Below are 7,703 nucleotides of genomic sequence, written 5' to 3' on the forward strand. Positions count from 1 at the left end.
GTTTCAAGACATCCAGCACTTTCTCCTCTGTAATCTGGACATTTTGCAAGATGTCACCATCTATTTCCCTACATTCTATATCTTCCATATCCTTTTCCACAGTAAATACTGATGCAAAATATTCATTTAGTATCTCCCCCATTTTCTGTGGCTCCACACAAAGGCTGCCTTGCTGATCTTTGAGGGGCCCTATTCTCTCCCTAGTTACCCTTTTGTCCTTAATATATTTGTAAAAACCCCTCTGGATTGTCCTTAATTCTATTTGCCAAAGCTATTTCATGTCCCCGTTTTGCCCTCCTGATTTCCCTCTTAAGTATACTCCTACTTCCTTTATACTCTTCAAAGGCTTCACTCGATCTATCCTGTCTATACCTGACATATGCTTCCCTCTCTTTCTTAACAAATCCTCAATTTCCTTAGTCATCCAGCATTCCTTATACCTCCCAGCTTTCCCTTTCACCCTGACAGGAATATACTGTCTCTGGATTCTTGTTATCTCATTTCTGAAGGCTTCCCATTTTCCAGCCGTCCCATTACCTGCGTACATCTGCCCCCAATCAGCTTTTGAAAGCTCTTGCCTAATATCGTCAAAATTGGCCTTTCTCCATTTTAGAACTTCACCTTTTAGATCTGGTCTCTCCTTTTCCATCACTATTTTAAAACAAATAGAATTATGGTCGCTGGCCCCAAAGTGCTCCCCCACTGACACCTCAGTCTCCTGCCCTGCCTTATTTCCCAGGAGGAGGTCAAGTGTTGCACCTTCTCTAATAGGTACATCCATATACTGAATCAGAGAATTGTCTTGTATGCACTTCAAAGGACTTTTATGAATCAGTGAAACTTTTTTTTTTAAAGTTCATTTGTGGAATGTGGGTGTCCTCAGCAATGCCAGCATTAATTGCCCATCCCTAATTTGCCCAGAGGGCAGTTAAGAGTCAATCACATTGCTGTGGGTCTGGAGTCACATGTTGGCCAGACCGGGTGAGGATGGCAGTTTCTTTCCCTGAAGGACATTAGTGAACCCAATGGGTTTTTCCAGTGATCGACAATGGTTTTATCATCAACATTAGTCTCTTAATTCCAGATTTTTAATTAAATGCAAATTCCATCATCTGCAGGATTTGAACCTGGGTCCCGGGGTTGTTACCTTGGTCTCATTCCTGATGAAGGGCCTATGCCCGAAATGTCAATTCTCCTGCTCCTCAGTTGCTGCCTAACCGTCTGCTTTTTCAGCACCACATTCTCGTCTCTGGATTAATAATCCAGTTGTAACGCCACTAGGCCATTGCCTTCCCTTTGATGAACCCATGCTGACACTTCCTGTTCCTCTCAGTGCCCAGCTACAATCTCTTCAATGATTGATTCCAACCCCTTCCTCATGACAGACATCAAGGGAACTGGCCTATAGCCTGCTCCCTCTCTTCCTGCCTGAACACAGCGGGGTCACGTTGCTGTGCTCACTCTGATGGGACCCAATGGAAAAGCTTTGAACTTTGCAAAATCCGGATCCACAATCCATGATCATGTGACCAACAAGTTCAAGATGCCTCAACAGCAGTGCACCTCCAAAGAGCTGGGAATCTGGGGATCTGACAGATCCAATTGCCCAGATCCCCCTTGGCTCTGTATGTCTGATTGTTTCCGTCACCTTTCAACTCCAACAATGCTGACCCTTTAACCTGTTTGAAGTGGGCTGAAACTTTATTGCTGGAACAGCACAGCAGGTCAGGCAGCATCCAGGGAACAGGAGATTCGACGTTTCGGGCACGTCACCTTTCAACTCCAACAATGCTGACCCTTTAACCTGTTTGAAGTGGGACTTGGATCCAAATTGCTTCAACTATTCATTACGGATTGAAGATCTTCACCTTCCATTTTTAAAACAGATCCCCCTAGGCAGAGAGTAAGCCTTGAATTATCCAGAGATGGGATAATACCACAAGACCCTCAGAAGTGTTTAAAATAATAAATTAATAGATGTAGTTGACAGGATGTGAACCTGCACAGGAAGATCCCAATGGATTTGAATTTATCACCTTAGCTACTCATCAATAACTACCAGGTGATTGGAATCATTTAAAATCATTGCGTTTCAGAGACAGCACCGTAGCTCGGCACTGAATTAGCGATGATCCAAAATCTAATGAGCACAGCTGGATATTTCAGTGTGTTTTAAGGGAAAACTCTTTATGAAATGATGCAGGAGGTTCAGAGGACTGTGCAATGAGGTCAATCCAGCAGCATTTGATGGAAACTTATAGGTGAAACACAACCCGCTGTACTGGAGAATTCCTGAAGATGATTGGTGTTTAAGAAGCAAGTCTTTCTGGTCTTTCTGTCCAGCTGTAGCTGATGATGGGTTGGAGGTTGCTGTGTGAGGGACAGTGACCCTCACCTTAACCTCTTTCCACCTATCACATTTCCAACGCCCCTCCTCCAAGTCCCTCCTCCCTACCTTTTATCTTCTCCTGCTGAACACTCTCTGCTCATTCCTGAAGAAGGGCCTGTGCCCGAAACGTCGAATCTCCTGTTCCCTGGATGCTGCCTGACCTGCTGTGCTGTTCCAGCAATAAAGTTTCAGCTTTGATCTCCAGCGTCTGCAGACCTCACTTTCTCCCCTGTTTGAAGTGGGACTTGGATCCAAATTGCTTCAACTATTCATTACGGATTGCAGATCTTCACCTTCCATTTTTAAAACAGATCCCCCTAGGCAGAGAGTGAGCCTTGAATTATCCAGAGATGGGTATAATACCACAAGACCCTCAGAAGTGTTTAAAATAATAAATTAATAGATGTAGTTGACAGGATGTGAACCTGCACAGGAAGATCCCAATGGATTTGAATTTATCACCTTAGCTACTCATCAATAACTACCAGGTGATTGGAATCATTTAAAATCATTGCGTTTCAGAGACAGCACCGTAGCTCGGCACTGAATTAGCGATGATCCAAAATCTAATGAGCACAGCTGGATATTTCAGTGTGTTTTAAGGGAAAACTCTTTATGAAATGATGCAGGAGGTTCAGAGGACTGTGCAATGAGGTCAATCCAGCAGCATTTGATGGAAACTTATAGGTGAAACACAACCCGCTGTACTGGAGAATTCCTGAAGATGATTGGTGTTTAAGAAGCAAGTCTTTCTGGTCTTTCTGTCCAGCTGTAGCTGATGATGGGTTGGAGGTTGCTGTGTGAGGGACAGTGATGGAACAGTTTTGATATGCTGTGATTATTTAGGCTGCCTGTTGTATTTGGCTCCCAGCAAGCAGTGATCAGTTTTCAGAGCTCAGCGCACGTTTCTCTCATCCAACATCCCAACGCTCCCATGTTGTTGGAAGCTCTCCCAGTTTCTCAGTGCTCCTCAGCCAGTTTCATTACAGCAATCAGAAACCTTCTCAAAAGTAAAATTGCACACTTTCCCTAAATATGTCACTGCTGGATCTCACCGTGATAGGCTGAACTGGAAATGAAACTCTGTGTCCGAGAACACTCAGGCAGTTGCCAGCCGATCACTAGAACTCACACATCACCGAACCATTACAGTGCAAAAAGGGGCCATTCAGCACACTGTGCCTGTGCTGGCTGTCTGAACAGTGGTATTGTCATGAGGGTATTAATCCAGAGACCCAGGTAATATCCCAGGGACCAGGGCTTGAATCAATTTGAATTTAATTCCAATTTTAAAAATCCGGAATTAAGAGTCTAATTATGGCTATGAATCCATTATTGATTGTTGGAAAAACCCATTTGGGTCATTAATGTCCTTTAGGGAAGGAAACTGCCATCCTTACCTGGTCCGGCCAACACGTGACTCCAGACCCACAGCAATGTGGGTGACTCTTAACTGCCCTCTGGGCAATTAGGGATGGGTAATAAATGCTGGCCTGGTCAGTGATGCCCTCATCCTGTGAATGATTTTTTTAAAAAGTAATCCTGAATTTCGTGTTGAAAGTGTGAGTTGACCTGGTCTCCCCTGCACACTCGGGCAATGTCTTCCAGACTGTGACCACTCACTGCAGAAAATCGCTTTCTTCTCCATCACCTTTATTTCTTTTGTGAATTTAAATCTGTATCTCTTGGTCTGGATCCTGTCATAATGGGAGCGGTTTCTCCTGATCTATTGGCCCGACCTTATTGAGAAAGAAATGTTCTTTAGAGTGGCACGTTGTCTGTAGCTAAATGAAGATTCACTGTGGCATAATCTGTAGCCTCACGGCCCAGCATATCCCCCACTCAACTATTACCATCAGCCTGGGGATCAACCCTGGTTCAATGGAGAGTGCAGGTGGACATGCCAGGAGCAGCACCAGGCAGGCCTGAAGATGAGGTGCCAACCTGGTGAAGCCACCAAACAGGATTACTTCCAAACAGCATAAACAGCCAGTGATAGACAGAGCTAAGTGATGCCACGACCATTGGATCAGATCTAAGCTCTGCAGTCCTTACACATCCAGTGGTGAATGGGGGTGGACAATTGAACAACTTACTGGAGGAGGAGGCTCCACAAATCTCCCCATCCTCAATGACGGAGGAGCCCAGCACATCAGTGCAAAAGATAAGTCTCTAGCTTTCACAGCAATCTTCAGCCAGAAGTACTGAGCAGATGGTCCATCTCAGCCTCCTCCAGTGGTCCCCAATATCACAGATACCAGTCTCCAGCCAATTCAATTCACTCCATGTGATGTCAAGAAACAGTTGGAGACACTGGATGCTGCAAAGGCTGTGGGCCCTGACAACATTCCAGCAATAGTACTGAAGACTTGTGCTCCAGAACCTGCTGCTCCCCCACCCAAGCTGTTCCAGTTACAACACTGGCAGCTACCCGACAATGTGGAAAACTGTCCAGATATGTGCTGAACACAAAAAACAGGACAAATCATAGCTTCTTGATGGGAAAATCATGCCTGACAAATTTACTGGAATTCTTTGTTGAGGCAATAAACCGGGAAGATAAAGGGGAGGCAGTTGATGTAATATATTTGAGTTTTCAGAAGATGTTTGATAAGGTGCCACATATTAGGCTGCTTAATAAGGGAAGAGTCCATGATGATGGATGTGATGTAGGAACATGGATCGAAGATTGTCTGATAGATACCAGAGAGTTGGGATAAAGACGATGTGCTCTCAGACTGGCAACTTGTAACAAAGACGATGTGCTCTCAGACTGGCAACTTGTAACTAGTGGAGTGCCACAGGGATCAGTGCTGGGACCATATGTGCTATTAGTAACATATATTGATAGTAAGGAAAGTGAATGTACTTTGTGAATGTGACAATAATGGGTAGGAAGGCAAGTGGTGAGGATGAGACAGCATCTGCAGGGAGGTAGAGCAAGTGGGTAAAAACCTGGCAGGTTACTGAATCACAGAGTGAGAATCAGAGAGTTTTTCTGATGAAGAAGGAGACCATTCAGCCCATTGGACAGGGTCTGTCACCAGGTGTCAATCTCCTGCCTTTTCCATTACTATCCCCTCTTGAACCTCCACCACATTTCTGGGCAGTGCATCCTGAACAACTCACTGAGTGAAAGGTTTTAACACACATTACCTTTGCTTTGTTTGTGTTTTAAATCTGTGCCCCTCTTGTTCTTGTTTGTCTTGTGAATGGGAATAACTTTCTCCAGGTTTACTGTCCAGCCCGCTCATGATTTTGAAAACCTCCATTAAATCTCTTCTCAATTTTATTCTTTCTGGGGTACAGTCACAACTTTTTCATTCACCCCTCATCACTACAGTTTCTCATCTCAGGAAACATTCCTCTCAACTGCATACGCACTTTCTCCAATGAGTTCACATCTTTCCCATAACTGGTCTAACAAGTGTCTTGTACAAGTTCGACATCACCTTCCTGTTCTGGTACTCTGCATCCCTGTTAATGAAGCTGAGGATGGTGTGTGCTTTATTAGCTCCTCCCTCTCTACGTGATCTGTGCACATATACCCCCAGCTCTCTCTGCTTTGCCCACACCTTCTCTAGAATTATACCCCTTGTTTTATTTTGTCTTTCAATGTTCTTCTGACCAAAGTGCATCACTGTACGTCATCACATCTCACCTCACCTCACCTCACCTCACCTCACCTCACCTCACCTCACCTCACCTCACCTCACCTCACCTCACCTCACCTCACCTCACCTCACCTCACCTCACCTCACCTCACCTCACCTCACCTCACCTCACCTCACCTCACCTCACCTCACCTCACCTCACCTCACCTCACCTCACCTCACCTCACCTCACCTCACCTCACCTCACCTCACCTCACCTCACCTCACCTCACCTCACCTCACCTCACCTCACCTCACCTCACCTCACCTCACCTCACCTCACCTCACCTCACCTCACCTCACCTCACCTCACCTCACCTCACCTCACCTCACCTCACCTCACCTCACCTCACCTCACCTCACCTCACCTCACCTCACCTCACCTCACCTCACCTCACCTCACCTCACCTCACCTCACCTCACCTCACCTCATCCCACCTCACCTCACCTCACCTCATCCCACCTCCTCACCTCACCTCATCTCACCTCATCCCACCTCACCTCATCCCACCTCACCTCATCCCACCTCATCCCACCTCACCTCACCTCACCTCATCTAAAAAGAAAACCTCACATTTCTTTGCATCGAACTGCATCTGCTCCCTACCCACCCACGCCACCAAATTGTCACTGGTCCTTTGGAGTCCCACACTGTCCCCCTCACAGTTTACAATTTTTCCAAGTTTAAATGCCATCTGGAATCTTTGAAATTATCCTTTGTACACGAAGATCGAGACTATTAACAACAACAACAAAAGCAGAAATTGCTGGAAAAGATCAGCAGATCTGGTAGCATCCGTGGTAAGAATGCAGCTCACCAACAGATATCAGATGGAATATAACAAAGGGAAATGTGAGGTGATGCACTTTGTCCAAAAGAATAGAGGAGTAGGATATGGTTTAAATGGAGAAAGACTGTGGAAAGCTACAGAACAGAGGGATTTGGGAGTCCGTGCACGTCAACCTAAAGTTAGCGTCCATGTTTCGTTGGTAACAGGGAAGGCAAATGGAATATTGGCCTTTACTTCCAAATGAATGGAATATGAAAGTAGGGAGGGATTATTAAAACTATACAAGACACCAGTCAGACTACAATTGGAATACTGTGAACAGTCATGGCCTCCTTATCTAAGAATAGATATATTGGCATTAAAGGCAGCCCAGAGAGGGTTCACTGGGATGGTACAGCTCTGGAGTGACTGCCCTATGAGGAGAGGTTGAGTAAATTGGATCTGTTCTTATTAGAATTCAGAAGTATGAGAAATGGCCTGTTAAAACATGCAAGATTCTTAGAGGACTTGACAGGGGAGATGCAAAAGGGCTGTTTCTTCTTGTGGGAGTCAAGAACCAGACAGCACAATCTCAGAATCAGGGGTCATTCATCTAAGATAGAGATAAGGAGGAATTTCTTCTTTCCTAGAGGAGGGAATCTGTGGAATTATTTATCACAGAAGACTGTTGATGTTGGATCATTAAGTATATTCAAGGCTGAGAGAGTCAGATTTTTAATCAGGAAGGGAATCAGTGATTGTTGGAAAAAGCTGGGAAAGTGCAGTTGAGGCTTATTAAAGTAGCCATGATCGCAATGAATAGCAGCGCAGACCCGATGGGATGAATGGCCTCGCTGCTGCTATGATGATGGTCTGATTAACCCATCCAGT

Source organism: Chiloscyllium plagiosum, chromosome 11 (genome assembly GCF_004010195.1).
Source record: "Chiloscyllium plagiosum isolate BGI_BamShark_2017 chromosome 11, ASM401019v2, whole genome shotgun sequence".
NCBI classification, from domain to species: Eukaryota; Metazoa; Chordata; class Chondrichthyes; order Orectolobiformes; family Hemiscylliidae; genus Chiloscyllium; species Chiloscyllium plagiosum.